Consider the following 15,092-nt stretch of genomic DNA (forward strand, 5'->3'; position numbering starts at 1 on the left):
AGCATGACTTTTTTTTAGGATGCTTGTGATATAAACCCTACTCCAAAAATATGCCCCCAGTTAAGATTATGAGCTAGATGGATGCATTTGTGTATCTGTGGCAAACATGATGGATGTGTTGAACTATAAAATAATTAAATAATTAAACATAAATAAATAATATTATTGACATTAATATTTAAACAGCACAAATTATAATTAAGTATTTGTAAATACAAGCAGTCATCTTTGGACTCACAGTGAACACCCATGCACACAGATGAACTCAAGACATATTGTGGAATGACTAACAGAGCATGCATAAAACACACAAATAACATGTGCATTCAACAACAAATAGACATGGTTGTGTCTAACATGGATCTTCATAATCACTAGGTCATGTGTTATAAACAGATGTGCTTAATGCAGTTGTACAAAATGTTCTCTGGATTTGGTGCCTGAAATTTTTCATTGCTTTTGTGTGGCCTGTCCTTCTTCACTGTCATCATTTTCATTGCTACTCCCATCTCCTAAGTCTTCAGCTAACACTTTATTTAATGGAAACTTTGTGAAGCTCAGCCTGAAAAAGGTCAGGACTCGGGGCAGGATTCATGGGACAAAATCACTGAGAGCTGTGTTTTCAGTTCGGTCCATGCAGGCTATTAGGGCAAAAAGCTCTCATTTAAGGAGAGCGCTTTTGCTGGACATAAAGGATTAGGCCAGCGGTTCTACAGGAAATGGAGTCACAAGCTATTCAGTCCAGCGTTCAGGGTTTGGAAAGTTATGACAATGTTCCAGAAGAAGATGGCATGACTGTAATTGAATAAATGCAGATTTTTATACATGAATAAATGTAGATTGTTGTACATGGAGAAAATAAGACATTCCATGAAAATAAGCCATATGGTATCTTTAATGTAAGACCTGATCTTAATTATAGGAAAATACAAGATAGATAGACAGATTTTTTTCTCTTTAACCAATAATATCTTGACTGACTAACAACCTAAGCAAACACATTTTTACCAGCATTAAAGACATCTTTATTGTTATCTTACCAACCAATTTAAATCACCTGACTGTTAAGCCTTGCAAACAAAAAGCATTTGGGGTACTACCATGCATTTCTGTTCTACTATAAGCCTACTTAAAAAGAACTTATAGATGATAACATATACTTAAAAGTTAATGCACAAGCCACACATGGTGGTACATACCTGTAATCCTGGCACTTGGGGGGCTGAGGCAGGAGAGCTGCCACCGGTTTGAGGCCAGCCTGGACCACACAGTAAGTTCAAGGCCAGCTTCAGCTGCATAGGGAGACCCTGTCTCAAAACCAAACAAAATAAAGCTAACAAAAAAAGTTAATAGGCAGAATCATATATATTAACCAAAATCATATAATCTTTGTTACTAAACTTTAAGGATATTATTTGTAAGCCTTATGTAAGCCCTAAGCCTAGTAGTTGTTGTTTTGTATGAGTTCGTAACGCTTGAACGTCTGTTTAATTGTTTGGGTGCTTTTGGTTTGGTTTGGTTTGGTTTGTTTGTTTTCATGTTATCCCTGATATAATCTGCAAGAGCAAAAATAAAAATAAATCAATATGTGCTTGTAATGATTGATACATTATGTCAATTTAAGAACTGACAAGTTGGGCTGACCAGATAGCTCAGTGTATTAAAGTGCCTGCTTAGGCAGAAGCAGGGACTGGGGTTCAATCCCCAGTGTGCTGTGCTGGCCCTGCCCCCCAGGGCATGATGAGAAGCCATTGATACTAGGCGTGGTGGCACATGTCTGTAATCTCAGGGCTTAGGAGGCTGAAAACAGGAGGATCACTATAAGTCCAAGCTGTGTAACGAGAGCCTGTAGACCCCGTAGAACTGACAAATTTAACTGCTTGGCTCAGCAGTTGGCCAGGGCCTCACTTCATAAACATTCTAAGCTTGTGGAAAGGAGGGCAGGAGATGGTGTGGGCAGATAGCCAGCATACAATATAAGGCAGGCAGGAAGAGAGGCTGGCTTCCCGGGGCTGCTTTTGCTGCCTTGAACTGCTGCCCCTGTTCCGTGCCACCTGCCTTGGAGCCGGCCACTTGTGGACTGAAACCCCCACAAACTGTGGGCTAAATAAACCTTTCCTTCCTTAATGGGTGTTGGGAATTTTGACTCAGCAACAAGAGAAAAATAACCAAGACTGAGCTCAAAAAAAATTTTAAGTGAAGCAGCTGCAGATACTTTAATCAATTGTTTGAAACACAGATCAGCAGGCAGAAAAACAAACATGTACGATGCAAAACAACTGCTTTAACCAGAGAGTATTTTCAGATGCATTGGCTGTGCTGAATTATAATCTGACTTTTTTCTTGGTTTTTGGCTTACAACCATAAATAGCCTAGTCAGTAGGATTCTCCCCTCGAGAGTATCATTTAGCACTCCTTTTTATTATGTAGGTCATAAAATTATTTTCCTTAGGACCCCAGATACCCAGAATAAGTCATTTTTTTTTTCCTGTCAGTTAACATGGTACTGACAACCAGTGAGAGAAGGGAAAAGAGAAAACCAATGGACTGCTAGTTGGGATCTTTGTGCATATTTCCTCCCTATTACAAAACCAAATTTGAGGCCAGGCCTTTCTGTGCTCCAGCTTATCTTTGGGGAAAACTAACCTTTTTAAATCTTCCATTTTAAATCAGTCTCAATGTTGTAAAATACAACATGGAGGTTACATTTTTGGAGATAGACATCGAGTTACCCATAATCATTTAAGATCGACTATACACTTTCAAGACCTCTGATGTACTTCTGGAAAGAGAGAGAAAAAGGGAAAACAGGAACTGCAGGCTTCCGTTTAGACCTGTGTATCAAACTGCGCAGGCGACTCACCTCAGCTCTCCTGGGACCCTGCTGTGGCTGCCAGACCCCTCCCACATCACACAGCCAAGGCCGGCAGCATGCACAGCCTCGTTTCCTGTCCTGACTGGTCCAAGGATCGTGCAGGAATCTCTCCCAGATTGGGCAACACTGGCTCATTCTATTGTTGTCACTACTAGGGTAAGCATCTTCTTGGTTGGGGGGACGAGGGTTGTTTTGTTTTGTTTGGGACCTGGCCTCAAACTCTCAGCAGTCCTTCTGCCTCAGTCCCTGAGTGCTGGCATTATAGGCATATGGGGCCCACCCAGCAGGATAAGCATCCTTGTCCCTGGTCTTATGGCCATTACCAGGCACTGAGCCCCACTCACCCCCCATAGTAGGCAAAAACTTTGGGGTTTTTTGGTATCTTTTACAATAGAGCATAAAGGCAAGAAAAAAAATCATACACAGCAGCTGGGCTTTACTAAAAAACAAAATCCCAAAAAGAATAACTTACCTCAAAAGTCTTTATATGTAAGGACCTGTAACATGCAAAGAACTCACAGAGGGTTTAAAAATGTGAAGCTGCTTGTCTATAGTAACTAAAAAGCACATGTGCTGTTTCAGACAGGGATATAAACTTAAGACTAAAATTGTAAGAAACAAAATCAAGGTCAAGGAAGGAAGCAAGCTGGCCTTGAAGAACTGGCCCCAAATGAGTTTCACGTGCAGGGCTGGCTAGGTGACTATAGGATGAGGAAGATCACGGCCGATTGCTGCACACAGAAGCAAAGTGCTGACATAGAGCCCTTTCGGGTGGGCCATAGGCAAGGCCCCCCAGGGGGCATCTTCAGGGCACAGCCCAGTGGAGGGGGATGTTTGTCTCCTTCATTTTCCCCAGCACTGCTTGGAGCTTCTGGTGAGGAAGAAGAGAAAAGGACTGAGTTCTGGCCAGCTATCCCACACTCATTCTTCTCCCTAATACCTCAGTGGAAAACACAGAACACCTGCTTCCCCTCCCCACTTCCCTGGCATTCTTGCCAGAGAGTGAGGAACTGGCAGAAATTCGAGCTTTTGCCTGCGCAGTAGCTTGGACATGCTTCATTTTTTTGTTCCACCTCAATCAGCTCCAGCATCCAGCTGGGACACCCTGGGAAGAAACTTCCCCTCCCTCTCAGATGGAGGCAGAGCTATCCCAGAGCCCTAGTCCCATTGACCACCCTCTGGCTCACTGTCTTTTTCTGCTAACATCAGAAGAATGGTTAAAGGGTGGGTTTAGGCCTCAGACTGGAAGAGGGGAAGGGCTGAGGAGTAGGGATTTAGGAGAGGAAAAAGGAAAAGAAAAGCCAGTGGGTTCCTTTTGGGTTTGCCATAGACTTACCAGATCCAGGGATGATGTCAGTTCTCATTGACCAACCTGAATCCACGTGGCCCAGGACGTGATCTCAGCCACCTCAAAGGGGAGCTGTAGCACTAGGGAGACAGAGCTTATGGCCTTCGGTTTTGAGAGTGAGAAGCTGGGGATGAGAGGAGGGTGGGGGAAGTAGGAGGAACAGAAATGAAAAGCATTTGGCTGGACTTAGCAAAGTCCTGGTCCTGATGTCTTTATTACCTCCTGCCACAGGCTCCCCGAGACAAATGGCCTGGGATAGGATCCAAGTGTTACAGTTGAATGGGACAAAAATAGTCCAGGTTCTTGGGCACCACAAGAACTGCCAAGGATACAACTCATAGAAAGTGGTAGGTAGGTAGGTTTATTGAAGACGTGGTGAAGCAGAGTTTAAAGTTTTCCCAACCTAAGCTGTTCCCGCATGGACTTGGACTTCCTTTTCTATGGCTGCTGCCAATTTGCAAAACTGTCACCGATCAATTAACTGCATTTGTCTTGGTTCTCTCAACCCACTTGCCCACCCACCAATTTCTTGCTACTTGATAGACCAGCACTTGGGCCACATGTATAAAGCCAGAGCCTTTCCTTTGTTCAAGTTCGGCCTTGGGCCACAAGTCCGCTGAGCCAGTGCACACCTAAAATAAATCCTCCTTTTCACCATTGGTGTCTCTGGTCTCTTCAGATTGGTAAGCGGCAGGAACAAGAAGAAAGAGGGAAAAAGAAGAGAAATCCTTAATCATTCAGATTTCAAATATTTAACTCCAGGTTCCTCTCATTTCGCTTGTCACTAGTGGGGATGATCTGCCACATCGGGCATCACGACCACCTAAGCTTAACCACAGACGGCCATTAGGGCGGTGTTGTGTTTACAGCTCAATGAAGAAGTGGCTCCCTCAACTCCCTTGTTCTAACTGTACTACAGAGAGGTTTCTTTTTTTCTTTTTCTTTTTTCTATGTATTTTAGTACAGGGTCTACAGGATCTCGCAACACGGCTTGGACTCGTAGTGATTCTCCTGTTTTCAGCCTCGCAAGCGCTGGGATTATAGGCATGCGCCACCATACCCAGTCTTACAAAGAGGGTTCTAAAGAGGTGATGGGGGACCTGAACCCACCCTACTGCGAAATTAAATTAGGTTCACTGACCTTCACTATTGGAAAAGAATTTTCAGGACATGTCAGTAAGAGGCATGAAAGGATTTATTAGGCAGCAATTTAAAATGACTCAAATAAATAGAGTGAGGGCTCTCAAGAAAGAGAGGTGCACTGTGATCTGGAGCTGGGTGTGTCTGTGGGATCTGGGGTGTCTGCAGTAGGATGTGTGTCCCGACTGTCTATCAGGTCACCCACCTGCGGGGCTGTGTCAGGCAAACCATTCCCGTGCGTGAAGTTCAGATCCCCTACTCTAATACTGCCGCTTCCTTGAAGCCAGGTCTGTGGGAAGAAGTGTAATTTATAAATGAAAAGAACTGACCCAGAGCACAATTTACAGACTTACTGTGTTTCTGAGACCCTTAGGTGTTTGTTTCTTTGTTTGTTTTTAGTGAGTTTCCTGGAAGAGAAAAAGGCTTGAATAACTGTTGTGTCCTAAAACTACAATTTTTCTTAAAAGTAAAATTTTAAAATTCCAACATTCCCTGTCTCCTTTTCCCCTGCCTTTATTTCTTCCATGTAACTCAATATTACCAAAAATGATAAATAACTTTAATATGGTACCAATCAAAATACAACAGTGTTCTTTACAGAACTAAATAAAACTGTGGACCTAGAAGAGACACAAAGTAGCTGAAGTGTGCTACAAGAGGCAGGAGGTATCATAATCCTGGGCCTCATGTTGTGTTACAACACTACAGTGATAAAAACAGCATAGTACTGGCAGGGAAACAAATATGTAGAACAAAAGACACAGAAACAACTCATGTACCTTCAGCCATCTGATCTTAGACAAAGGAGCTAAAAACATACATTAGAGAAAAGACGGCCTCTTTAACAAATGGCTCTGAGAGAACTGGTTATCCACACACAGAAGACTGAATCTAGACCCATATTTTTTACTTTGTGTCAAGTCAAAGTGAAGCAAAGACCTACAAATAGAAACAGAAGCACTGACTGCCAGAACATAAAATAGGTAAGACACTTGAAGACATAGATGCACCCAAGGACTTCCTAAATGGAACACCAACCAACTGCACAGTGAATGTCAAAAATCAGCAAACAGAATTACATCAGCCTAAAAATCTTCTACACAGCAAAGAAAACAACCAACAGAGTGAAGGGACAACCTACAGAATGCAAAAAAAAAAAAAAAAAAAAAAAAAAATGTCAGCTACTCTTTAAACTAGTATTTAGAATATATAAAACTGAAGTAAATTAGATTGCCCCAAAATAAAGGACTCAATCCAAAAAATGGCAATTGAAACGAAGAGACATTTCTCAAAATAGGAAGTACAAATGAGCAACAGGTACACACAAAAAGGTGTTTAGCAAATACATTGGCAAAGTAAGGTTAAATTACTTTAAAAAAAAAAAAAAAAGTCCTCCACCTATTGACTAGGCTTGCACCCTTCACAGTAGGGGCCACATTTTCTCAGGGCTTCCTCACCCTCAAGGGAAACATAAGGGGTTCTCTGTTCCAGGAACTAAGGCGTCTCTTCTCTTGAGAGCCTGAACTCATTTCTTTTGAGTATGTACTTTTTTGAGTATTGACTAATCCTAAAAATCCTTTCTCTGCAATAGGAGTCAAGGAAACTTCCAGCAGTAGGGTGAGTTAAGTTCCTTATATCAGCTTTGGGAGCCTCTTCAGACCCAGTCTAGTGAAAGCCAGGAAAGACCTCGCCAAGGGGGAGGACTGGCAGCACCTCCTGAGGCTGTGTGCACCATGTGAGGAGAGAGAAGCCAACTTGTTGCCTAAAGACTGCAAATGAAGTAAAAAATAGTCTTGCACTTAGGAAAATATGTCTCTCAGGACTCAAGAAACAAGGCATCTTAGAACCACATGTGCAAACATAGTATTATCTCACTAATGTGAGAAACCAAAAGAGTAAGTAAAATCTAAAAGGTACAATAGATACTGTGAAAGGGAACATATTTGTTCAATGCAAAGGAACAACTGGAATGAGGAAATGGACAAATGAAAGAAGGGAAAAAGCTATATTTGGGCATATATGCAGAATAGTTTGGATGATTGTACTGTCAATTTCTGCTGGTCTTTTGAAAGGAGCAGTTAATGTTTATTTTTTTTTTTGTCTTTTGAATTTCTTACAACTGTTTTTGTTATTGTTTTGTTTTGTCTTTAAACAAATCTTGCACATTTATATGTGGTAGCCTGAGCAACTAATTTGAAGATAGCATCATGTAATACAGCAACCATTGTTGAATTCCTATTACTTTGTTCAGTGAAATTTTGTGTCATTTCTAGGGCTGTTTTTTCTATCATTATTTTGTATTCTCTAAAAAATAAAAAAACAAGGCTTCTTAGTGCTAGGACTTTAATTCAAGGTCCATCCACAGCACTGTCAACAGGACTCTAATCAAGCCTCACATTTGGTCCAAAAGAGGAGCCTGCATTTGTTTCCTTGCACACGAGAAGTAACGTCGTGTTTTTCCAGAGACCACAGTCCAGGTCTCGTGGTGGACCTCATGGCCACAGGGCCGCAGGCCTTAGAAGCAAGGAGACAGATGAGGAGGAGAAGGGTTCACGCCCTTCAGAGGGCTCCCCAGGCATCGGGTATCTGTAGCACTGGCCATCACGGTGCCTCCCCTGGGGCTGCTGCTTCCCTGCACCTCCGCCTGGGTCTAGGTCAGGGCCAGGTCCCCGCATTCTTTGCTCCCACCAGAGACCACCAAGATAAAAGGGGCTGCAAGAAGCCTATGTGGAACCTCTGAGGGAGAAGTCATGTGTTGGCTCTCCGTGAGCATTCCGTGCCTCAGGTCCCTCTTCTGTGACAGGGAGGGAATGACTCTTGTAAGTGGCTAATTTTAAATATCCCATTAATTAATGTGCAGATAGCACTTAATGTAATGCACAGATGAAGTCGGAATCTAATAACTGTTTAGGTGATTATTGTACAGCAGGCACTCAAGACTCATTGACAGGCACAAGGGAACAGAAGCGTGGAAGGCCTGAGAGCAGGCTCTGCCTGCCACTAAGCTGCACAGTGATAGCCACAGTGTGCGACCACAGCCTGCTGCTGCCTCTCTCGGGCTTGGCATCTCAGGCATGGCAAGGGGGTTCTTAAATAAGGAGACCAGGGACAAGCTGAGACCTCTGTGTAGCGCCCAAAGGGAAGTGCTCCATGTGAGACCTGGAACCAAGTTTCACTTGAAGCTCAGTTAACTTAGAAATTAACTTAGAGGGCAGCCAAATAGCTCAGTGGATTAAAGCACCTGCAAGCAGGCACAGGGCCTGGGGGTTCAATCCCCTGGCCTGCCATGCTGGGCCCACCCCCGGGGTGCACTGAGCCACCAACTGAGACTGGGAGTGATGGCGTGCACCTGTAATCCCAGCTCTTGGGAGGCTTTAAATAGGAGGATCACTAGGAGTCCAATCTAGTAGTGAGACCCTGATCACCCTGCAGACCCTCCCCTAAAATACAAAAAAAAGAAAAGAAAGAAAGAAAGAAAGAAAAGAAATTAACTTAGAGCTGGAAACTGGTTCTTAAGGGGTAGAGTAAGAGTAGGATCTGGTTTTTCCCATCACAAACACATGCCAGTTGTATGGGAGGAGTTTGTTTTCTTGTTGTTTGGTTGCTTAATTAGCTAAATGGATGGTTGTAATTTTTTGGGGGGGGGTATTGTCTTTCCTTAAGATAGGGTCTGTGTTCGCCAAGCTGGCATTGAACTCCTGTCCTCAAGCCACCTTCCTGTCCAGCCTCCTGAGTAATTCGGCCTGTAGGTGCACACTGCTGCTACTAGCTTTCTTCTTAACTGGCATGTAACAGTGTGTCTATTTGCCACGTGCAACACGTTTTGTAATACACATGCATTGTGGGATGGCTAACTACAGCTGATTAGCATATGCCATCCTTTTCTGATGAGAATGCTGAGCATTCACTTTCAGCATTTTTCAAGAATTATCATTTCCATGTACTGCACTGTAAGTCAGTCTCTTCAGTTTGGTGCTCTGGTCTCACTCCTTTGACCAACATCCTCCCCACCTGCTACCCTCCCCAAAGCCCCTGGTAACCACTCTCCACTTCTACAAGAGTAACTCTCTTGGATTCCACATACAAGAGGGATTTGTCTATCCCACTTACTGGCTTATTTCATTTAATGTAAATCATGCCTGGGTATGTATCCAAAGGAAATGGAATCTATATGTTAAATAGATACCTGAATTCTCATTTTCATTCATAGCATCTAAGAAAATCAAGCCATGTAAGTATTCTCCAGCTGATGAGTGGGTAAAGAAAATGTGGCATGCACACCTGTAATATTATGCAGCCATAAAAATGAAGGAAGTCCTGAGCAGTCCCAAAATGGTGGAGCACTGAGTGTTAGCAGCCCTACTTCTCCAGAACAAAGTGCCTGGAGTCTGGAAGGAGTCAGAGAGGAATCGAAGTGAGTGTAGGTTATCCAGGAATGATAACTAACAGAGGAGAAAAAAATAGGATTAGTGATACAGAAGAAATGGGTCATACCACAGAGGAGACTGTCTTACCACATAGCACCACAGACAGTGACTGATCAGCCACCACCTGGGAGGCAAAGTGAAAGGAACAGCATTTTTGCTCAGGGAGAACTGGAGAACTTCAAAATTGTGTTCGGACAGAAAAAAATCACGTGCAGTAGGAACTAGCCAGGAAAGCACGGGACACTGCTTCCAGAGAGGCATCCCCGGCCAACAGTTACTGAGAGACCTCAGTATAGTGCCTGCAACCACAACTGTGGAGCGGGAGCTGGTGGGGACAGCATGGTAGGGAGGGGCTGAGTGGCTGAACCTGGTCCCAGAGCAGCGGCTTGGTGGCTTCACACTGCCGGAGGCCCACAGTGCATGGGGGAAGGCAGTCACGGGGGCAGCCAGGAATTGGAGTGCACACAGGGGGACTCCCGCTGAGAGGCAGGGCTGGTGAGCACAGGCCCAGCTACACTTAGCTCTTCCAGACCTTACCTAGTTTATTGTCCTCCCTATCAGTAAGCCCTGAAAACCACATAACTTTCCTCAAACACAAAGTAAGCCCTTTTTCTCCCATATCTTAACCTTCTCCACATAAAAATGTCCTCTGGGAACTGGCAACACTAGCCCTTCAACTCAACTCAAAGTACCCCAATAAAATCAGAGCCCACATCAACTTTTCTTCTCATCTACCACTGTTCCCCCATTCCAGCACACCTCCTAAGGTCTAACACTGTCTTCCACCACCTCTTCATCCCTCCCCCTCATTGCAGAGCAATCACACAGAGCAAACTGTCACAGTGTGCGTGTGGGGTGGGGCAAAAGAGTAACTGCAAGGCCTGGCACATAGGAGTTCCATACGATGGAATCTGTGGATGCTGTTATAAATAGAAGCAATTATTTCAGCGAAACATAAGGATACAGTCAAAATTACTTAAATAACAGAAGGAATAAATATTGGCATTGGACATACAAAGCTGAAAGTCATTCACAGGGAGGCAACATCCTACTAAAAATCTCCATGTAAGGCACAAACTCTCCTCACCTTGCTAATTATCAACCTGTGGTAACTACCCCCCGAAAAAAGAAGAAAGAAAGAAAGAAAGAAAGAAAGAAAGAAAGAAAGAAAGAAAGAAAGAGGATAGAGACAGAGAGGCAGAGAGATACCCAGGAGAATGGGGGAGCAAGAACAGATCTCCAACCCAGCCCCAGCTTTCCCAAAGTAAAGCAAGATTTCATAAAGAGAAGAAAACGAACACTAGCTAGCAGAAATATATGAAAATGGATGAGTTCAAAGAGGAAGTGAGGCAAAAGTTCACAGCAAGGCTGGGGATATAGCTTAGTGGCACAAGCAGCTGCCAGGCAATCACAAGGTCCTGAGTTCAATTCCAGGTACCCCCCCCAAAAAAAAAGAAGAATCACACCAACTTCCCTCAATAGACCCACTATGAATTTCAGGGAACTAGATTGAAAAAGAAAAAATTGGATAAACTAACCAATATAGCGCTCTTAGTAACATTTCTCATTGCTGAAACAAAATACGCAACATCCACAAATTAAAGGATAAAGGTTTATTTAATCTCACAATGTGTAGAGGTTTCAGTCCATACCCAGTACCAAGGCAGGGTGGCAGGGCAGGGAGCATCACAGAAGAGAAGCAGTTCATAGAGTAGCAGGAAGAAGGTGGCAAAGTGGACCAGCCACAACCAAGCCTGACTTTATATTTCATCCATGCTACCAGCCCCTGGAGCAGTGTACCAGCAATCAGCGTGGGGCAGCCTTAATCCCAACATCATACCTTTAATCCCAGCATTACGCACTTAATCCCAGAATCACACACCCTAAATTCAGCCACATCTGAAAAGCCTCATCTACAGCCATGAGGCTTTGGGGGAACATCTGGATACAAACCATAGCAACAGTTCAAAATCTTCAGTATCACAGATTCAACATGGATGTGGAATCCTCAGAAATATTTCAGACAGAAGTACTGGAAATAAAAAAAACTATGGAATTAATACATTGCAGAAATTGCCAATGTGAGGACAAAGTGCACAATGTTAAGGACAAAAAGTAAACTGTTAAAGACTTCAAAGGAGCCAAGAGAACAAGAAAAGGCTATCCACCAGCTACTTGATGGCAAGAAGACCAAAGACTAATCAGAGAAAAAACTAGAAGACATCACAGATTGATTCACTAGTATACATACAGAAATCATGGAGGAAACATGCCCAAATACATGAACTTAAAATACAAGTAAGCAGTAGAATACAGTAAGCAGTGCTTAGAGAACTCCAACAATTATGGTGAAAAAGGAAGCTCACCAAGGCACATTCTTAATAAATTACCAGCTACCCAGTAATAGATAAATAATAATTTAAAAAAAAAATTTGAAAGCATCCAGTGAAAAATACAAAAATCCTACATAAAGGTAACTCAGAATCACAGGAGACTTCTCAACACAAATCCTGAAGGCCACAAGAGCTTGGAATGAAGCATTTCCAACCCTGACAGCAAACAACTTCCAAACCATATTAATTTACCTAGCATAGCTATACATCAAAATAAATGAATAAACAAGGTATTTCCATAAAGAAAACCACCTCAGAAGATATTCTCAACTGAAACAATGAATGAAATACAGCTAAAAACACAGAGGAAACTAGTGAAGTCAATGGATGAACAGCAACAAAAAGATCAGGAAAAGAAAAAGGACACACCAACAGATAAAGAAGGCAGTGACAGTAAATAACCAAGATACCTTAGAGCTATCTCAATGGCCTCAACTCTCCAATTAAAAGACACAGAGCAGAAGACTTGGATCCAAAAACAGAAGTGAACACTCTGTTGCACTCAAGAAACTCATCTAATCCAAAAAGATTCATAGACTAAAAAAGGGTAGCAAACAGCATTTTATGCATCAAGCAACTCAAATATTGTACATGGTAAACATCAAGATAAAACTGTTTAGAAGAGACACAGAAGGTCACGACATGCCAGATAAGGAAGAAACCAAGGGAAAAAAGCCAACAAGAAGAGATAACATTGTGCACCAAATACTGAAGCGCCTATCTTCATAAAACAAAAACTGCTAAAACTCTAAGATCAAATAAATACTTATACAATCATAGTAGAGGACTTTAACACTTTGCTTTTGCAAAGAAGTAAAACAACTAGCCAAAAAGTCAACAAAGAGATTTCATAGCTGTACCAAATCTCTGATATTCATGGACTTCATGGACATGTACAGAGTATTCCACACTTCTATAACAAAGTATACATTCTTTTCAGAAGCATATAGTATTTTTTTCAAAATAGATCACATACTAGTTCACAAAGCCTGTTTAAGTAAACATAAAAATAAAACTTATCCTGTGTACACTGTCAGACCACTGTGCACTGGAAATAGAAATCAATGATAGAAGAAATGTTGGAAAGTGCAAAAACTGGAAAAATAACAATATACTCCTAGACAGTCAAAGAAATCAAAGAAGAAACTGAAAATTTCAAGAAGTTAATGATGATGGTACAACTCATCAAAACCTCTGGAACATTATGAAAGCAGTTGTAAGAGAAAAATTCATTGCCACCAATGCCCACATTAGGAAGACAGAGCAAGCTCAAATAGGCAACCTTATGAGAAATCTTCGGATACTTAAGAAACAACAAACCAGGGCCAGGGAGATGGCTCAGTGGAACAAGCACTTCCCTGGCAAGTGCAAGGGCCTGAGTTCAATCCCCAGTTCCTCAAAAAAAAAAACAAAAAAAAAAAAACCCAAGACCAAAATTAAAGAGAAAAATTGTAAAGATGAGAGCAGAAGTCAATGAGATAGAAATTTAAAAACAAAACAAAAAAGCAGTAAAACATTTTCAACAAATTGAAAAACCAGGTGTTTGAAAGAATAAATAAAATAGATAAGCTACTAGCCAAACTTACCAAGAGAAAGTAAGAAAATAACATCAATGCAATTAGAAATCAGACTGCTATAACTACTATGGACATCAGTCTGGAGACGCTGCAAAAAATTAAGCTTGAACATCCCATTCAACCCAGCTATTCCCCTTCTGGGTATTTTTCCAAAAGAACTGAAAACATCATACCACTGTGATATATGTGCATCCATGTTTATAGCAGCACAATTTGTCACAGCTAAATCTTGGGAGCAACCAAAATGCCCATCACTTGAAGAATGGATAAAAAGATGTGGCCTTTTTATATAATGGAGTACTAAGCTATAAAGAAAGACAAATTTGAGAGCTTCATGGGTAAATGGGTAAAATGCAACTAGAGGCTATACTCATAAGTGAATAAAACAGACACACATATGTAAATGTCGCATTGTCTCCCTAGTGGGAGAACCTGAAAGAATAAATAAAATCGAAAGGAATAATAAATATAGTAAAATAGAAAGAAACTGAACATAAGGAAGAAATCAAATCACAAGACACTATGGAAATCCAGAAGATAGTAACTGTTTCAAAAATTATACTCCAGCAGATTAACAAATTTTGGAGAAATGGACAGACTCCTAGACACACTACCATCCAAATTACCAAAACTAACTCAAGAAGACATAAATATTCTATAACAAGCAATGAAATTAACACAATAATAATCTCTCAACTTTTAAAAAGCCCAAGACTGGTAGATTCATAGTATATACTAGTACTCAAGCTCCTCAAAGAAATTAAAAGGATAGTATACTCCCAAAGTCATAAATGGAAGCCAGTGTGACCCTAATCCCAAAACCAGATAAAGACTCAACTAAAAAAGAAGACTAACTAAAGGCTAAGTTCCTTAATGAACATAAATATAAAATCTTCTGCATGGTATTAGCAAGTAGAATGTGCACATTTTCTTTTATTTTTCTTTTATTTTTCTATTTATTTGTTACAGGGTTTCACTATGCAGTTCAGACTCATAGTAAACCTCCTGTCTCAGCACTGAGATTACAGGTGTGCACCACCACGCCCAGTTTGGGGGCCAGCAAGGCATGCCTAGGATTCTGGGGCTGGCACAACATGTAGTACCGGGATAAAACTTGGGTCCCTACACTTCCAGGCAGGTGCTTAGACTGCTGAGCTATCTCCTAAGCCTGCAGCATATTTTCAAAAACAACGACACATCATGATCAAGTAGTTTTCATCCCAGAGATGCAAGGACAGTTCAACAAGCAAGGTTAAAAATCTTATGATCATATCAATAGATTCAGATAAGACTTTTGAAAAGAATCCAACATCCTTTCTTTTTTTTTATTTT

At 41.6% G+C, this 15,092-nt stretch overlaps 1 protein-coding gene across 3 annotated transcripts in view; it reads left to right on the top strand.

Moving 5' to 3' along the window:
• The window catches only part of Tspan11 (tetraspanin 11), an 82,795-nt gene that overhangs the window by 14,488 nt on the left and 53,215 nt on the right, over positions 1–15,092 (top strand). The window contains exon 1 of one of the 3 annotated variants that reach the window (XM_023708389.1): positions 6,284–6,346. The exons of the other annotated variants lie outside the window; for them this stretch is intronic. The gene's annotated coding sequence lies outside the window, so the exon portion shown is untranslated. Of the gene's footprint in view, positions 1–6,283; positions 6,347–15,092 lie in introns of those variants that run through there. 3 annotated transcript variants of the gene reach the window in all.

The sequence above is a fragment of the Octodon degus genome, unplaced genomic scaffold (genome assembly GCF_000260255.1).
Source record: "Octodon degus isolate 3935 unplaced genomic scaffold, OctDeg1.0 scaffold00355, whole genome shotgun sequence".
Lineage (NCBI taxonomy): Eukaryota > Metazoa > Chordata > Mammalia > Rodentia > Octodontidae > Octodon > Octodon degus.